The sequence below is a fragment of the Tursiops truncatus genome, chromosome X, assembly GCF_011762595.2.
Source record: "Tursiops truncatus isolate mTurTru1 chromosome X, mTurTru1.mat.Y, whole genome shotgun sequence".
Classification (NCBI taxonomy): Eukaryota; Metazoa; Chordata; class Mammalia; order Artiodactyla; family Delphinidae; genus Tursiops; species Tursiops truncatus.
This window is the reverse complement of record NC_047055.1, coordinates 20,902,877-20,922,788: the sequence shown is the minus strand read 5'-3', so window position 1 is coordinate 20,922,788 and position 19,912 is coordinate 20,902,877. Positions and strand designations below refer to the sequence as shown.

At 42.2% G+C, this 19,912-nt stretch overlaps 1 long non-coding RNA gene across 1 annotated transcript in view; it reads right to left on the bottom strand.

The window, feature by feature from the left end:
• LOC141277625 (uncharacterized) overlaps positions 1-19,912 on the bottom strand; it is a 119,359-nt gene that overhangs the window by 15,883 nt on the left and 83,564 nt on the right. Inside the window, exon 2 of the long non-coding RNA XR_012329313.1 lies at positions 561-647. This is a non-coding gene — a long non-coding RNA (uncharacterized lncRNA). The remainder of the gene's footprint in view (positions 1-560; positions 648-19,912) is intronic.

The window sequence follows — 19,912 nt, the reverse complement described above, 5'->3', positions numbered from 1 at the left end:
ACAGGTAGGGCCTTCTGTGAGGGTATGGTCACTGACATTGGCAACCGACTCAAATTCCAGACAGGTGAAAGCAGGCCACATGATTTAAGTCATCTTTCTCTTCTCATTCAAGAGTACTACCTATTACTGTACTCCCTCAACTCAATCCCTCACCTGAATTTCCCAAACCTGCTTATTTGAACATCACCACTTCCCTCGCATTAGAAATAATGGTACTCTAATAAGATGAGTGAGATTTTCTCACATGCGCGTAGATCAACAGAGTGCCCGCCATCTGGGCTCTGGATGAAGTGTGGGCCCGGAGAAAAAGAAAGGGACTCGGAGGACAGCTCATCTAGTCGTGCAAGGCACTGTGGTGAGGCTCCTTGAGATTCACTGGCCTTGTCACTTTTCTACCCCCTTCTCACGTAATTCCTCCCTCCTGGCCTCCAAGCATCACCATCATCAACACGGCCTCTGAGCCTAGAGAGTGAGAATGCTCTCCAATCATGTCATGGGGTGATCTCCACCCCTTCCCCATTATACACAGCTGGGGCAGGGGCAAGGAGGAGGGCACTTACTTTAACATCCTCTCTCGCCGTTTCAGAAAATGCTCAGGAAACAGGCCAGGATTTGCGCACTTCTCTGGAGAGTTAAGTCAGACCATCCTGAAGAGGAAAAAAGCATAGGGACCTCAGATTATCTAAAATATTCAACTAAATATGCAATATTTTCTATTTTATGTTAGTTATTTCTATCATGTGAACAAACATGATAAGAATGAAAAACTTCTAAGAAATCTGAAGCATGTTAACAGGACAGGGGATATATGTATACATACAGCTGATTCACTCACTTTGTTGTACAGCAGAAACTAACACAACATTGTAAAGCATTTATACCCCAATAAAGATGTAGGAAAAAAAAGAGTAGAACACAGTAGTATTAACTGGCCTGGGGACCAGATTCTCAACCAATGCTAGCTCAGTAAGAATTATTAAAGAGTTGTCTGAATGCCTTTACAATATGATTTTTTTCACATACAAAAAGCCACCGTCTTTCCCCATTCTTTTGCAACCATGCTGGGAATATATGTCTAATTTCATTGCATACAATGCCATTATCACACATACTGAAAAGGAGGGGTGACGGCCTCCTTCTTTAAAGTATCCTTCATTCCAGGGGAGACCAAGATGACACAGTAGGAGGATGCAGAGTTCACCCCCACCCCCCGAACACTTCAAAAAGACATCTATATGTAGAATAATTCTCCCTGAAGACTAACTGGAGACTGGCAGAAAGATTTTTGTACACAACCAAAGCTATAAGAAAGACCCACAGGGAATCAAGCAGATGACAAGGGGAGAGAAGCAATCAGCTCTGGACCTGTGCCCCTGGGAGGGGACCCAGAATGGGGGCGGTGGGGATGACAAGGGCAGCAATCCTCCCTAGAGAGTGAGTAGTTCAAGCCACATATTGGGCACTCAGGCCCGGGAAGAGGCTCTCCCTTAGCTACTTTGAAAACTAGTGGGGCTAACAGGAGGGCTGTAAGAAACCTAGACTCCTCTCATGCAGAGCACACACTTGCTTATTCCTGAAACAAGGCAGAGGAAAGAGACTGCGCAGGACCCTGGCCAGTTTCCCAGGACCACCCCACACCTTCGGCAAACAGTTACTGAATGCCTGCCACGCAGGCGCTTCACACAGAAATACCACATAGTTCCCCAACCCCAAGGAGTCCTTAAGGAGGGAACACATGAAAAAATATTTACAAACCAGTATGAGATAAATCCCCCGAGAGTGGTACACAGTTCTTTCAAAATTCAGAGGGGTGGGCTTCCCTGGTGGCACAGTGGTTGAGAGTCCGCCTGCCGATGCAGGGGACACGAGTTCGTGCCCCCGTCCGGGAGGATCCCGCATGCCGCGGAGCGGCTGGGCCCGTGAGCCATGGCTGCTGAGCCTGCGCGTCCGGAGCCTGTGCTCCGCAGCGGGAGAGGCCACGGCAGTGAGAAGCCCTCATACCGCAAAAAAAAAAAAAAAAAAAAAAAAAATCAGAGGGGAGTTCCCTCTTCTCTGTTAGAGGTAATCACAGTGAAAACAGCTACCTTATGTTGGGCGATTACTATATGCCAGGCATGTGGTAAGTCTTTCATGCATTACAGCTTATTTCCTCCTCACAGGAATAATAGTGCCTACAGCACAGAGCTGTCACCATTTTCCAGGTTAGGAAACTGAGGTCCTAAGAGGATAGATAACATGCCCAAGGTCATAGAACACATGAGAGAACTCATCCTGGAGTGGTAAAGCCATGATCTGAGCCTGGGACATAAGCCTCCAAGCTTCATACATGAGGACATGTTTATCAAGCTGCACCATGAAAGAACGGGGTATTGCTGGGGAGGGATAAGAGAAAGGAAGATGCTTCCCAAGGCAAGGGAATTTCTGAATAAAGCCACAGTGGGTGGCTTCGAAAGCATGAGAAAAAGACTGACTCAAGTCCACAGGAAGGTCTGGGACAGACTGTGGCCTTGATAAGTGGTTTAGGCAGACTCATCTGGAGGGACGACAGGCTGCACTGAGGTGACAGAGGCTGGAGGCATATAGACAATGAGGGCATGAAGCGGTGACTACTGAAAGGAGGAAATCTACATGCAAGACATTGTCAAATGACAGTCACCAGACTCGGTGACTAGGGAAGAAGAGAAAGACAGAATCAAAATGCCCCTGGCAGACTGCTGGATAAAGTCATGAGAAAACCAAGAAAAGGAGCTGCTTTGGCATAGAAGATGGTGAGTTTGTTTTGCAATAGGGTGCATGTGGGCAATCCGGCACAACGGAAAAATTCAACACAAATACATTTCTACTGGCACTTGGACTTGACTGCTGTGGATTTTCACACATGTAAGGAAGTTAGATATATCACAGCCAAACTCCTTCAGAGCTTTTCAGACAAAGCCGTCATATTTCAGAAAGTGATACCTAAGTGGAAAATGGGTCATCCTCCCAGAAATCCACATTCAATCAGCTCACCACAGAGCCATTTCAAGCAATGCCCCTAACCGCGAATTTAAAAAAGAGATATCTGCCTTACAGAAACATTCCCTTTTGTAAGCCTGGTAACAATGAGTCATTACTTATTTCCAAATTTTTCTTTGTCAGAACACAATGGAATGTTGGCTGGTCATCTTTGCAGCAGTACCTCTCTGACTGGAGTTATACGGTTTCCTTGGCAATGTAGCTGTTACTGAACATTCTTTCATCTTATCTAAAACATCAAATAATAACAAAATCCCCAAATAGCATTTGAATAGTACATTATAGTTCACAAAGAAAATCCACATGTATATTTTCTCAATTGCTTTTCACAGCAACCCTATGGATGCCTATATTATTATCCTTATCTTATCAATGTACAAATTGGGGTTCAGAATGTTATATACTTTCCCTAAGGTCAGAATGTTTAATAAATGCAGAGCAGGGATTTGAACCTAACTTCTCTGATCTACGGTTCTTTCTAGACCACAAATCACCCTTCTTAGGTAACCAAATGTAATTACTTTTTATCAAAAGAATGACTTTTAACCACCACCACCAGGATCCCTGGAAGCTACTGCAAAATCAGTAGAGCTCTAGTTTACCCTCAGCGAGGTTAACTACAATGGTTCATTTGAATTATCCTTAGTGTGTCATTAAAATAAAGGATTGATTTTGAGCAGCCATTGGGAATCATTAATTACCAGCAATTTAACACCAATTCTTTCATAACTCAATGCTAATATTAGTTACTATTTATTCGTCTACCTATTTATTCATTTCTCCATTGGACAAACATGGAGTGAGCAATGGCTATGTCCACATACTGTGCTGGGGATAACACGGTGACTATGGATAAGTAGAGAACACTGAAGGAGAAGTCAGGAACTACAACTTCTAGTCTGGCTCAACCATTAATTATCTACGTTGCCTTGGGAAAGCCATTAAATGTCTTCTGTGCCTAGTTTATTTACATGACTATGTACAATTCAAATAGAAAAATGTGTATGAAAGAATTCTGGAAACACTAACATCTGGAAACATATGAGGTTTGATAAGGAAAAAAGAGGACCACAAACTTACAGAGTAAGACAAATAGAGATGGGTGACAATGAATTAATTAGTAATTTAAACAATAAATGAGCTTATTTACAAAACAGAAACAGACTCACAGACTTAGAGAACGAACTTATGGTACCAGGGGGGAAGGGAGGGGAGGGATAGATTAGGAGTTTAGGATTGACATATACACACTGCTATATTTAAAATAAAATACCTTCTCATGAACAAAATAGTTTTTAAAATAATTTATGTCTCATTACTGTTGGATACACACAGTAAGTAATAATAGTGGCTGACTACACTGGCTACACACACACACACACACACACACACACACACACACACACACGCTGAATGAAGTCACATAATAGCCAATTTCTTCCTAGTACTTTCAAAACAACCTCTCAACTGAATGACTTCAACAGGTGCTTTTTTTCTAAATGCTTTCTGTGCAAAAATAAGTATCACCAAAGGTTCATAACACAGTCCTACCAGAACTGCTTTAATGAATTTCTGGATATTTTGAAAGAACATTAATTCTTTCTTCCTACATAATCTCAAATTTCACCCCTCTTCTCTGGCCCCACTACCAATGCCTGAAGTCCATGTCACCTTTAGCCAGAGCTGCAAGACAGCATGGGCTTTGGAGTCAGACAGACTTGAGTACTGGCTCTGCCACCTACTAGCCTTGTGACCACTGATGAGTTATTTAACTTCTCTGAGCCTCAATTTCCTCCTCTTTCAAATGGGGAGATAACAATAGCGTCATCTTCATGGGACTGTTGAATAATTAAAATGGGAAAATGTATATAAAGTATAGAAGAATGCAATGCCTGGCATGTAGTAAACACTTTTTCGATACTGAGATACATGGAGATATAAACACAGAGCAGAGGTAACTTCAGAATTTCTATTTTGGAGGGATGTGGGGACAATAATCTGGTTGGAAAGTGGCTTGAAACTATTGATATTTGCATAGTCTGTTTCATTAGGTGGCGGAAATGGCTATCAGGGGAAGGACTGAAGGAAGCTGCAGGGTTATTAAGCATCTCTCCAACCATTCCTTAATGCAGGTTCTGATATAGACATAAAGACAGAAATATGATCTCAAGGAGGACACATCACTCCCCTGCTTAAAAGCCTTTGATAACTCACCATTGTATGTTGGTTGAAATTCATACTTTTTATAATGACTTCCAAAGTCTCATACAATTTAATCACAACTTTCTGGTTTCTTCCACTGGTATCTCATCCCCTAGCTATGTTAGGGGTTATATATACCTGTACCCTATTTACATTAGACCGCTCACTCTTCTCTAAACAAGATATACATTTCCATTCTTCTGTGTTGTTGATCATGTTATCCCTTCTACCTGTATTGCCTATCATCTTCCATGTGTGGCAAATTTCTAACCATCACACAAATCCCAGATACAAATGCCACTTTCTTAATAAAGTCTTTCCCAATAAAAAGAAAATACCATAATTACTGAAAATGGTAAACTGAACAATCAAGAAGCAGTATAGATTTGGTGTATGCAGTTTAATAAAGTAGGGTAACATTAATCTAATTTCTAAATTGGGAAAATTATCTCCCCAAAGTGGTCACGTTAAAACCAGTTTCAGGGGCTTCCCTGGTGGCGCAGTGGTTGAGAATCCACCTGCCAATGCAGGGGACACGGGTTCGAGCCCTGGTTCAGGAAGATCCCACATGCTGCAGAGCAACTAAGCCCGCGAGCCACAACTACTGAGCCCGTGTGCCACAACTACTGAAGCTTGCGTGCCTAGAGCCCGTGCTCCACAACAAGAGAAGCCACCGCAATGAGGAGCCCGTGCACTGCAACGAAGAGCAGCCCCCGCTCGCCACAACTAGAGAAGAGCCTCTGCGCAGCAACGAAGACCCAATGCAGCCAAAAATAAATAAATTTATTTTAAAAAATAAAAAAAAATTTTAATAAAAAAAATAAAACCAGTTTCACATTTCAAATGAGTACAGTTTCAGTTATCTGGAAATTCATTTGTGTGTAGCACCTGATTCTCTGATTATTGAAAATAAAAGGGACATTAATATACCTGCCTTTCTTAAGATTCAAAGAGAAAACACACACACACACATGCACACACACACTATATATATAAAAAGTCATTAATATATAATATTAATATTCTAGAAATATATAATATCGCAGAGCTTTATTCATTCATTCATCTAATCAACATACAAATTGTGGCCACTCATTCCACATCTGTGGCTCCCAAAGGACCTCAAAGAGTTAATGTGTTTATTTCACACTCCAGTTTGGAACGCTACTGCTCCTTCCACTACTGGAATTCTGTTTCAGCATTATATGACAGAGCTTCCCTAATGCTTGCCTATGGGGATGCTGGTAATGATGCCATCTGACACTTATCATAATTTCATTCAAGCTCATATTGCTTTTACATTGTATTTCCCTTTGCCATTCTGGCTCCTAACTGCCAGCAGCAGGCTCAAATTTTACCTAAAAGGGAGCATTTTGACTTGGGGAGAGAACATTGCTCTCAGTGCCATTTGTTTAATAGTATACATTACTGCAGGGGGAGGGTTCTGACCCAGGGCCAAGTCCCCTGCATCCAGAGTATGGGAAATTTCAAGGGCAAGACAGCAGCCCCTGCAGAGATATGAAAATCCTTGCTGAACAGCGAAAAGTGAGAGCGGAAGAGAATCTCAATGGAACCTGTCACCCCACATCAAGGCTGAGCCTGAGGCATTTGGTCAGAATGAAGGCAGGAAGGAAAACAAGGGGCCCCTCAGTTGCCACACAAGTGAATCATAACCATCCTTCCTCCCAAATGTCCTCTGCACAGGTAATGCTAAGTAGGTTCTAAGTGCTAATCAGAGACGCCACAAAATAAGGTTTTAAAGAAGGCAGGTGACACATGCAGGATAACAAGGGCCAAGGGACAGATAAATGGTTTTAATTCACCCGAAGATATGTTCCCAATAGAGCCTGGAAACAGAGATGTCTACATAATGAGGGAAACAATAAAGCAGCCCTATGAGGAAGGGTAATTGAAGATGGAGAAGTAATAACGATACAACCCGAGGTAAAGAGGGAAGGGTATTAAACTGTGAATTTTCAGGAAGCACTCAGGCTTCCTGCTGTCAAAGAAGTTGAGGATATTTTCAGGGTTGGGGTAAAGAGGTGAGAAATGAAGTCAGCAGAAAAAAAATTTAGTGGATTGGGCAATGGTTGGGGGCGGGCAGGCAGGGTACAGGATGAAGATGGAACATAACGAAACAGAAGCTTCTGGGCTATGGGGAAATTGTAACGTCAGGTCCCACAGTGGCCCCTGACACCTTCAGCACTTGTACCAGACCCTCATCAATCGTTACCTCCTCTCCCATCCACTCCGCCGGGTGTGGGTAGCTCCCTGCTGCCTCTGATTTCTCAGGGTTCACACTGACTCTCCCATCACGGTTGACCCTATCCTACTAGACCAAAATTCCAAAACTTTCCCTCTCACTCGACATCATATTCCTTCCCAGTGACCTTTCCAGGTGTCCGGAAGGCGTCTGTTTTCCTCAGAACTCTGGTTTCACAGAGTGGCTCATATGAGTAGGTGGACTGAGCACTCCCCTGCTTCAACTGAAAAAGCCCCACTTTTGTCCATTTGATATATATTCAGGTGCAGAGTAATTTTGTTCAGAAGGGTGTCACTGTTAATAAAGATCTGAAAACTACTGCGACAGAAGCATGAGTTACTCCCACTGGGAACTTGCCCTTGAATGGAGCACGTGACTAGCTGACTAGCCTCTTTCTGACCAGGATGCACACGGAGAATGATAGGTTTTGTAAAGTTGGCCTTTCAGGGCCTCCCCCATTACATTCTATGGGCAACTGTACAAGGTTCATACTAGCTCCTGATACAGGACTGCCAAGATCAGGCTCAGTCAGCCCTGGTAAAAACAAAACAAGACAAAACTTGTTCAGAGCCCTCATGAGGACGCAATTTTTTTTTTTTTTTTTTTTTTGCAGTACACGGGCCTCTCCCTGCTGTGGCCTCTCCTGTTGTGGAGCACAGGCTCCGGACGCGCAGGCTCAGCGGCCATGGCTCACGGACCCAGCCGCTCTGCAACATGTGGGATCCTCCCGGACCGGGGCACGAACCCGTGTCCCCTGCATCGGCAGGCGGACTCTCAACCAGTGCGCCACCAGGGAAGCCCCATCACACAAAATTTTATCAGGAGCTCCCACCAGGATGGCCAGGCATTCCAACATAATGTACAGTCTTCTTTATTTCTCTGGGGTTGTACATTTCTACTTTCACCACAGCTTCTTACAATCCTTCCTGGCTCTTCTATACACGTGTGTATTATCTTTAAATCTCCAAGGCTATAGGCTGAAGGCATCCAAACATACCGTGTGTATTTCCAAACACCTTGCACTCTAAATCTAGGCCCCCTCCTGCAAACCAGCACTTCGTCACAACTGCTAAGTACTTAGTTGCCCCAAGTTTCAGGAGATTTGAGTCTCTCCTTTTGTGGCTTTTGTATTTTATTCTCTCACTGAGCTAACACCAAAACAGCAACCCGATAAAGATACTGATAATGGATTAGACTGACATGATATCTATAGGGAGGCCCCATATTTCTTAAATGGCCATTATTTATTTCTTTATTAAGAGTATTTATTATTTCCTCTCAAACTCCAAACTCCCTAGCACCACATTCAAGGTCCTCAGTTATTCTGATCCATCAAAATCGGCACCCTTTATATCCCATGGCATCCTTCTATCAGTCTCTATTCTAAAAACCCTGGACTACCCGACAGTGTTTAAACTTTTATACCTTCCTTCCTTTGTTCCTGCTGTTCCCTCTACTCCTAATGCCCTTCCCCACATGCTATGTTTACCAAAATGAAATCATTTTCCAAGGTCCAGGTCAAATGCTACCTCTTCATAAAATTTACCTGATCCATCCAGTGAGACTTAACATTTCCTTGCTCTGTGCCACTACTGTAGTTTTTTGCTTATAGCTCTCCTGAGTACTTACCATACTCTACTTTCTGGGTGTCTACTTCTCTGGATTTTGCCCCCCACTAAGTGGTAAGTCCCACAGGGTAGAAGCCAGGCCTACTTTGTTTCAGTTTACCCACTACAGCCTCACAAAAATACTTCTTTTAAATGTGAATCCCTGGTCATAACCATGCTCATTTTAGCTTATGACTGAAGAGAACCTTTAAAAAATGTGATTTGTACACCTGATTGTATATCTGTTTTGAAGAACACTTTTGCTACGCATATTTTAATGATTCAAGAGGACTGGGCGAATCCTTTATCCAGGACTTGATTGTAACGAGTGTACCATTGGCAGAAGCATAGAAATCACTTATGTAGAAAATGTCGTAATGGGACTAGACCTTATAGTGTGAAATTATTCTTTTGTCTGTGGTTCTCTTCCAGGGATTGCCTCAAGAGTTGACAGCGTACATGAAGAAATAGCTTTTCTCTGTTCTCTACTGCTTTAAAAACAGAAGTTCTTAACTTTGGAAATTCCATTTTATCAGCTGATTTAGCTATGCACCTGCTAGTTCAAGAAAAAAAAATCCCCCTAAATTGAGTCCATTCACTTAAAACTTCACTTAAAAGATGAAGTATTGGGCTTCCCTGGTGGCGCAGTGGTTGGGAGTCCGCCTGCCGATGCAGGGGACACGGGTTCATGCCCCGGTCCGGGAGGATCCCACGTGCCGCAGAGCAGCTGGGCCCGTGAGCCATGGCCACTGGGCCTGCACGTCCGGAGCCTGTGCTCCGCGACGGGAGAGGCCACAACAGTGAGAGGCCCGCATACCGCAAAAAATAAAAAAAAAAAATGAAGTATTTTCCCAATGCAACATTTTAATGTTATTTATTTATACATTTATTTATGCTCTATCTAATTCCACAAAGGAGTTTACAATAAGAACACACTTAGTAAGTTAATGATAAATATAAAAAGGGAATCGGGGACTTCCCTGGTGGAGCAGTGGTTAAGAATCCGCCTGCCAATGCAGGGGACATGGGTTCGAGCCCTGGTCCGGGAAGATCCCACAGGCCATGGAGCAACTAAGCCCGTGCGCCGCAACTACTGAGCCTGCGCTCTAGAGCACGCGAGCCACAACTACTGAGCCCGCGTGCCACAACTACTGAAGCCCGGGCATCTAGAGCCCGTGCTCCACAACAAGAGAAGCCACTGCACTGAGAAGCCCGCACACCGCAATGAAGAGTAGCCCCCACTCGCCGCAACTAGAGACAGCCCGCGCACAGCAACAAAGACCCAATGCAACCAAAAATAAATAAATGAATGAATAATTTTTTTAAAAAAAGGGAATCGGGACCAAAACAAATACAAATTACACATATTAATTTGTTGATTTACCTATTTATTGTCTGACTCTCCCACTTGACTATAAGCTCCTTGAGGGCAGGGTTTATATCTGTTTCATTCACCACTGTATACTTAGCACTGGGCATACAGTAGGTACTCAATAAACATGTGTTGAATTAATGAATTTTAAAATAACATTCTATGTAGACCATAAAGCAAAATATACTTGCTGTAATTAAACCTCAAGTTTAGATACGAACTTTCTGGCAGTCAAAACAAAAAAGGAAGGTGGATTTAATTCTCAAAACAAATAACTCACACAAGTTTTTCAGGTGAAACAAATTTTTCTCTAGAATTCAGTTCCAAATAAATTGCTCTTATGGGGTTCATAAGAGGCAGCGAGTTGTATACAGAATGATATACTTGTCAGTACTTCTCCAGCTTTCCTTTAGCTGTTTCTTATCACATACTTTGAAAACAGCAGAGGCCAGAACATTAAAACGCAAATTGGGTAGAAGGGGTGGCTCCAGTGAGACACTAAGAAAACAGAGATCTCTTGATATACAGCCTTCTGGAGACCTGGCTTGATTCAAGCATAGAATTTTATATCCCTTTAGATCTTCTATACTGTGAATACAATATTTCCCGTATATCACGTGCTTACCGCCAACTAATCAATCATTTAAAAATATCCAGTTGCATTTAGCGAATCTCACTCTTCTTTCCCACTTGTGTGTCTTTGTGTTTGCTGCTCCCTTTGTCTCTAGAGAAACTTTTCTCTACCTTACCAGCATCTGGCAAATTATAACCTATCTTTCAAGATTAACCAGAAATGCTATATATTTTTTTCAAACATTTCTCAACTAGCTGTGATTCTTTGAAATCCCAAGTTATGGTTTACCTCCTTTACTTTGTATTATTCGATTCTGCTTTCTAGTAAAATCATCTAGAAACTTTGCTTTTATGTCAGGAATCCTATCTTGCTCAGCTCTAAATTCTCCAAAGGACTACCATCCTATGTTGCACTAATTAGGCAATTACAAAATATTCAGTTGAATAACAATGGGTTGGTAATTGTGAGATTTGGTTACTCTGATTCAATTAACCTCATTCAGATGATCACACTGGCAATTAGGATCAATCCAGAAATCACAGAAATTTTTTAAAAGGTATTTTGAAAGTAGTACTAGTTGGCCTGTTGGGAGTAAACAGGAAAGAACATTTATGAATATGGGAACTACAATATGTAAAGGACAAAAACCAGGGGTCCACCAACTTCTGACTTTAATCACTGCATAAAACAATCTTACTCAGCTTTGTGGTCACAAATTATAATCCTGATCCTACACTGACGATCTGTCATATTTGGGAATTTACAGTCCATCTATATAACATAAGCAAGTTATGCAATGAGAGTTGCTATTCATTTTCCTCAATCCACTGTCTGGCATTTGCTGTAGTGAACCTAATGGCCAGATACACTGCTCCTCACACAATGACTTTGAGTTTTTTTGGAAGAACCCCTCTGCAACTTCCCCACAGGAAGACTTGTTGGATATCATCAGTGATCCCAGTTTCTTGACTTTGTGCACAGAGACTTCCAGAAGCCTCAGGGCAGCCTATGCTCAGTTTTCATGTTGGTTCTATACCCAGTGCTGGACGTCCAGATCTGACCATTGCATCTCAAACTCATCCTACTACCCATGCCTCTCAATGTCTTCCAGTTAGGCTTAACTTTGACAGAAGTTGTAGACTGTTATCAGCTGAATGTATTGTACCTCTTTTTGGCAATCTTAGGTTTTATGTGGGGTCTGAGAGTGCCCATGAGGCCAGTCAGAAGATGCTGCTACTTCTGGAGGCTGTGCTGAGCAACAGAGAGGGGAACAAGGATTGCAGGGGTGGGGGGACCCAACTGCTCTAAGAAAAAAAAAAAGATAACAGCATTACTGAGATAGAGTTCACATAGCATAAAATTCTCCCTTTTAAAGTATACAGTTCAGTGGTTTTTAGTATATTCACACAGCTGTGCAACCATCACCACAATCTAATTTTAAAACATTCCCAATTGGGAGATTGGGACTGACATGTATACACTGATGTGTATAAAATGGATGACTGACAAGAAAATAAATAAATAAATAAATAAACATTAAAAAAACCCCATTACCCACTGCCTTTTTTTTGGGGGGGGGGGCATACCTTGCAGCTTGTGGGATCTTAGTTCCCTGACCAGGGATTGAACCCAGGACCTCGGCAGTGAAAGCACAGAGTCCTAACCACTGGACCGCCAAGGAATTTCCCCAACTGCCTTTTGATGACTGTATTTGATCACAAATGAGACTGAGAAATGGAGCAGCCGATGTGAGTCTAGGCTCACTGTAGAGGGCAAAGTGATGAAATACCACGAATATCACCGTATATGAAGGCAGCAACATATACACTAGTCCTAAATTCTGTTCTTCTGATTTGTATTAAAGTGACATGCCATCCATCCTTTTTTATACCTGAAAAAAATGTAATTATGAACTGCAGGTACATTCAGATATCTCAATATGAGTAATTAAAACCACAAAGAAGATTAGCTGAGTGTGGACACTAAATATATCAGCTGAAAATTGGATTTCTGCTGGGTTCTACCCATTTAGTCATCTATCAATCCGAAAAATAAAGATATATCAATGGGATCATTTTTTTTTCTGGTCATCTTTCAAAATTACTATATGCACTATTTTTACTCATAAGCATCTTCTTTTACTTCTATGTTAAGGATTCTAGTTTTGATCACCAGCTGAAAAACCCAGAGTTCCTATGGTTGCTAGGAAACCAAAAAACATGATTCTTCAAGCTCTTATAATATAAAGGTATAATTATATACTTGCTTACAGGAAAAGAAAAAAAGAAAGACATCCAAGACTATTTTTCCCTAAAATGACATTAACTAATGCAATCATTTCTATATGGGAAAAAAATAATATTTCACAGGGAAACAGCAGTAAATATGATAAAAGGAGAATCATCTGAACTTCCTATTGTTCTCTCCCACCCTCCACCTCTTCAAATCTATTCTTCATGATGAAATAATCTTGATTTGGCCCCCAATGCAAAACACATTCTTCTGTTACTGCCTTCAGTAATATGTCATTTAGCTCCCCTCCAAAATTAGAAACGAGAAGCTCATTAGAGTGGGTTATGAAATTTACTCCTGATAGATTCTCAAATTTGCTATTAATATTTCATTATTGTGATTGCTGATGGTCTCAGGTTCAGGAGGAAGCTTTCCTGGAATAATCAATCTCCTGTCTTTATGAGAAACATTATTCATAAACTTATGTAAAAGGTCTGCTCCTTCATTACAGTATAACCAGCTAACAATCTATCTGTGTGTGCCCATCTGACCTTGCAATTACTGGCTTATCTCTATGATCCATTGCAATGGAGTTATTAACTCCACTTCCTTAAGACTTTTATTCTTTTGCTCTGTAGGTCAGCCAGGGAGAATGATCAAGATCCCATTAATAACAATTATCAGCAACTCAGGAGGCATGTGGAAAACAGTCTTTCAAAAGGTGAGAATTTGCTCCTGAGGAGAAGTAAAGGTAGGTAACACCAATTCCAGGAAAACCCCTTGCTCTAACTCAGGAACATCAACTCCAAGGTAGCAGTCTGAAATGAGAACAAGAAAATTCAACAGCATCATGGCTCCCAGCTGGAAATGGACCGATATGTTTCTCATGAGCCTTCTGGCAAAATCCCCAACTGTTCCCTTTAGCCTGCCCACAAGGGTCCCGTTTGCTGCACGGTTTACCACCTCTCGTCAGCTAGTAAGAGAGAGGAGGGAGGCATGTCTCCAAACTACTGCCCCCAAGTGTCAGCTGTACAAACACTAATGCCCAGTCTTCCAACTGCGCCACAAGCACACTCATCCAACTTTATTTATACCCTACTTGTCTCAGTCAGTACTGCTCTTAGAATCCCTTCTACTTCAGGGAAGCACGCACTCCTTGGAAGCTGGAGATGGTGAAAGCACAGCATTAGATTTTCAGTCCTGAAAAGACTCACAAAAGAACACCTTGCTCAGCATACTGCCAGTAGGCAGGTTGTGGAAACCATTCTGAGCTAGTTCTGCCCACCTTCTCTTGTATCCCTCTGTGCAGGAAGGACACTGAAAGTTGGAGTAATTCTGCAGAAAACAAGGGGGGGATCACACCATGGATTCTAGATTCTCCTTTTTCTCACCATTTATTCTTGCTACCATCCTGGACCAGGCTCTTCTCACCTCATAAAAGGACAGAATTACTTCAAGAACCCCCTTCAAAGCTTCACCTGCTCTAGCCACCATCACTGCTATTACTACCTTCAGATTATTTTATTTTGTGACGACACAATAATCTAGAGCAATTCCCTTCCTGGTTCCTAGTACAGTCATTTATTCAAGAACAAGTATTTATTAGACATCTACTATTACCCAGAACCATTCTAGACACTGAGGATAGCACAGAGAACAAAACAGACCAAAATACTGACTCTAATGTAACTCACATCCTAATTAGGAGAGTGAGATAAAAAAACAAACAAGCTGGGGACTTCCCTGGTGGCGCAGGGGTTAAGAATCCGCCTGCCAACGCAGGGGAGATGGGTTCGAGCCCTGGTCTGGGAAGATCCCACAGGCCACGGAGCAACTAAGCCTGTGTGCCACAACTACTGAGCCTGCGCTCTACAGCCTGTGAGCCACAACTACTGAGCCCACATGCTGCAGCTACTGAAGCCCACACGCCTAGAGCCCGTGCTCCGCAACGAGAAGCCACCGCAATGAGAAACCTGCGCACCGCAGTGAAGAGTGGCCCCCGCTCACCGCAACTAGAGAAAGCCCATGCGCATCAACTAAGACCCAATGCAGCCATAAATAAATAAATAGATAAATAAATAAAATAAGTAAACATATAATATGTCCGATGGGATGGTGGTCCAGGCTATAGATGGCAGTAACACAGAGGTGCAAGACAACGATTGCTAAGGAAAGGGTTACAGCAGAAGGGAGAAGCAGTTCTGACTATCTCTTGATCTCTCTTCCAAAATTTATTTTTACTGCCCTGTTATGTGTGTTTACCTATATTCTTATGGGAAAGGATTGGGCAGGATATATAGTAGAAATAAATGAATACATTTATCCTATCGTATTATTTCTAAATTCCCCTGCCTGGTTTTTAGGGTCCTCTGTATTCTGATCAAAATATACCTTTCAATATTTCAGTCTCAAATCACAGATTGAAGAGATTATTTAAACCTGTTACATCACTCTTGCTGACGGGCCTTGGCTGGCTGGGCATAAACTCTCTCTAAATCCCCTAACGCATTTCCTATACAGTAATGTCACAGAAGGGGTCTAGTGCATTCCTACCAGTTTATGTGAAAATGCTCAAGATAAGACTTGCCCATGAGTCTCTGGATGCTGGAGGTGGGGTGGATAAGAGTCCATTTCCATTAAAAGAAGAGTCTGACAGGATAAGACTTAAATTCGAAGGAAGAGGCTGGGAAAAGTACATGAATGACAATTAACCATAAACACATGTGCCTCCATTCCCAGCCCTGGAGGTCAGCACACACCGGCTAGAAGGGAACAGTGGGAAGAATACTCGGGAGGGAACCTTTCACTTCATGCCACATGTCAGCAATGTGTACCGAAATTTGGACCCAAATGGTCATTCCCTAGAACCGATTCTTGCGCTCTATTGAACTGAGAGTATGCTAAGTTAAGGTGAGAAACAAAAGACAGACATCTGAGACCTTCTGGCAATGAAGCCAGACTTGGCTGGGAAACACATAAATAAGAAAGGCCATGACAAAGAGAAAAGGTACACTCATAACTATAAACGATTTTTCTCTCTCTAATCTGTGCCCCAGAAAAGGAGAGGTCATCAAAGGGCCCCGAGAGAAAGAACTTCTTACAACAAAAAATCAAAGCCCGCATGAGAAAGAAGATTTAGATCTTGACTTACCGATTCCAAGACTAGTGAGTCAGCTAGAAGGAAGGATTTCTAGACTAATATCTGAAGTCTAGAAAAATATATTTAAAAAAAGAGGAGCTCCTGGTAAAACTGCAAGGAAAACACCTGTCTACAGATGGTATATATGGATGAGGAAAGGCAGTTGAGATGGGTGATATCATACCCAGAATGTATGGTACTCTAGGTTTCTGAAATTCAAAAAGAGCAGTTACGAGGGAACAAAAATCACTGTGATACACTTGTATCCAATAAAAACTGTATAACGATCAGGTTGCCAGTAGAGTTTAGAGTGTAAGAAAATGGCATCAGATTTCTTCAGCACAGGAGAAAACTAATAAGAGTCAACTGACCGAGGGCAATAAACCATCTCTACTTATAGCCAATACATTCCAGGGGAACGCTGCATAGAATAAAGAGTGGGAGTCTGTATTCGTTTCCTAGGGCTGGCATAACACGTTACCACAGATTGATGGTTTAAAATGACAGCAATTTATTCTCTCATAGTTCACAGACCAAGGTGTTAGCATGGTTGGTTCCTTCTGGAGGCTCTGAAAGAGTATCTATTCCTTGCCTCTCTCCTAGCTTCTGGTTGCTGTCAACATTCCTTTGCCCTCCTTGGTCTGTAGTTACATCATGTTCCCCACCTTCACATAGCCTTTTCCTCCATATTTCAAATTTTTCTCTTATAAGAATACCAGTTATTAGACTTAGGGCTAACCCTAAATCCAGGATGCTCTCATCCCAAACTCCTTAATTACAGCCACAGAGACCTTATTTTCAAATAAGGTCACATTCACAGGTACTGGAGGGAAGGACTTGGAAGTATCTCTTTGAGGGACACAATTCCACCCACTACAGATCTGATCAGAGAGAGGTAAACCTCCAAGAGCTGCTCAGGAGAGGCAGTTCAACAACTAACTTTACTTCTTTGTTTTCTAATTAATTTTTATTGGGGTATAGTTGCTTTACAATGTTGTGTTGGTTTCTACTGCACAACAAAATGAATCAGCTATACATATGCTCCTTTTTTTTCAATTTCCTTCCTATTTAGGTCACCACAGTGCCTTAAGTAGAGTTCCTTGTGCTACACAGTATGTTCCCATCAGCTGTCTATTTTATACATAGTATCAATAGTGTATACATGTCAATCCCAATCTCCCAATTCATCCCACCACCACCATCGCCCCCGCCACTTTCCCCCCTTGGTGTCCATAAGTTTGTTCTCTACATCTGTGTCTTTATTTCTGCCCTGCAAACCGGTTCATCCGTACCATTTTTCTAGGTTCCACATATATGCGTTAATATACGATATTTGTTTTTCTCTTTCTTACTTCACTCTCTTTGACACTCTCTAGGTCCATCCACATCTCTACAAATGACCCAATTTCGTTCCTTTTTATAAATGTACTTCTTATCAAAGAGCTAGGTATCCACTGGTCCAGGGGAATTATTTTTTTAGGGGCTTGGCTCTTCCAAGGGTTTCTTTGAAGGAGAGAGCTACTGACTCCAAATTTATCAAGAGCTCTGTCCCTGAGGATGTTACATCTGCAAACTGCCCCAACCCTCTGGTGTTAATGGGTGCAGGCACTTGTGGTCTTTTTCTTTTGTTTTTTTACCGAGGCGATTTTCTTTCACAAAACCTAAAACAATAAAACCCTAATGGGTGCATACATCATGGAACTCTGGAAAAAAGAAAATGTGTGATGGTGACATCAGCACCTTAAATAAGACTAAAAGTGGCTGAGTCCAATCATGTGTCACTGTCTGTCAGTGTCTAGCTGTCTGCCACATACTAGGTGCTCAATAAACACATATTAAGCCTGAATGAACAACAGATTTTTGTATTTAAGCCCACATTCACGGTACAATTGTGAGAGTAGGGCGCCAACAAGGACAGAGCTGTAAATCAGAATGCCGGGCAGACTGGGTCGCTGTGCTCAGAAAACTTATACTCCACAAGCCAACAACTTCTCTCCTGTGCCCCTAATGCAAAAACAGACAGACAACAACAAAAAAAACCGTGGTCAAAGATATCAATGATTGCACACAGGAACCAATAAAATTGAAGGTGCTTCTGGCTGCCAAGTGTGGAATTTCAGGAATATAGCAGATAGAAAAGTGTATTCCAAAGTATGGCAGGATGCCAGGTGTAGACAAGCATCGTATCTGCAAACAGGTTCCCTTCATGTCACATTTCATGTCAGTGCCAACGACATGTGGAATCTATTTTATTTACATATTTTTGGCCGTGTTAGGTCTTTGTTGTGGTGCGCGGGCTTTCTCCAGTTGCGGCTACTCTTCGTTGTGGTGCACGAGCTTCTCATTGCGGTGGCTTCTCTTGCTGCGGAGCACGGGTTCTAGGTGCGCGGGCTCAGTAGTTGCGGTGCACAGGCTTAGCTGCTTCATGGCCTGTGGGATCTTCCCGGACCAGGGCTCAAACCCGTGTCCCCTGCATTGGCAGGCAGATACTTAACCACTGCGCCACCAGGGAAGCCCTACACATGGAATCTATGATCCGAGTACAGACACATACACTTCATTCTAGGGTGAAAGTATTAAAGGGAAATGGCCAACAGTCCTCGTACTTCCTATTATAATAAAGCCTCAAAAGATGTATTAACTTTTCAAACAGGGTGGCTATAATAGAACACAAATCTCAACAGCCCACTAGCCCTTCCTATAACATTATATGACATAAACCAAAACATTCTCTAGCCTACATGCTGCAAGTTTTAAACGGAGGAGAAACTCCTTAGAGTCCCTTATCAAACACTTGTCATGTTCCTCTGGGTATAAATACCAACAATGAAGAAGACCTCATCTCCCCTTCATAACTATATGGTTTCTGACATTGTTCCTCTTATGGCTTCTGTGTCAGTAAAAATGTGTAAAAATTAAAGAAGTCCAAGCTGCCCTGGTAGAGAAAATTGGTAGCCTGATATTCAAAAATACCCTTCAGTATTACCCAGGCTGCACTACACTGTAAAAATCTGGGCTTTTTCCTCGGAATGCTTGGAAATTAGAAGAGGCCTGGCTAGAAAAGTCATTGATCCATAACTAGAAGGCAACAAAATGTAATCAAATGTTCCTTTGCCCATGAAAAGTGTGTGTGTGCATGGGGGAAGGGGGTTTCATTGAACCCTATAGATCCTGCAGTGAAAGCCCTATAATGAAACACAAATTATGTCGCCTTTGAGCAATAAACTGGAGGGCTGACACCTTAACTTGCCTTTTCTGGGTGTGTGCCTCTTTCTAGCAATTAACCATGATAGTTTTATTATGGTCCATGGAACAGCTAATCAATAGGGTGGGACGCTGGTTCCATTCCACAGCCGGTCCTGTGTGCCTGCATGATGCCCATGATTTTGCTCCCAGCTGTTCAGTCTAATCCATTTATGGCTGTTTATGGCTCACGGTCAGAGAAATCTTCTATTTACAGCTCATTCATCATTCTTAACATTTTCACAAATCCAGGCCGAATGCTCTC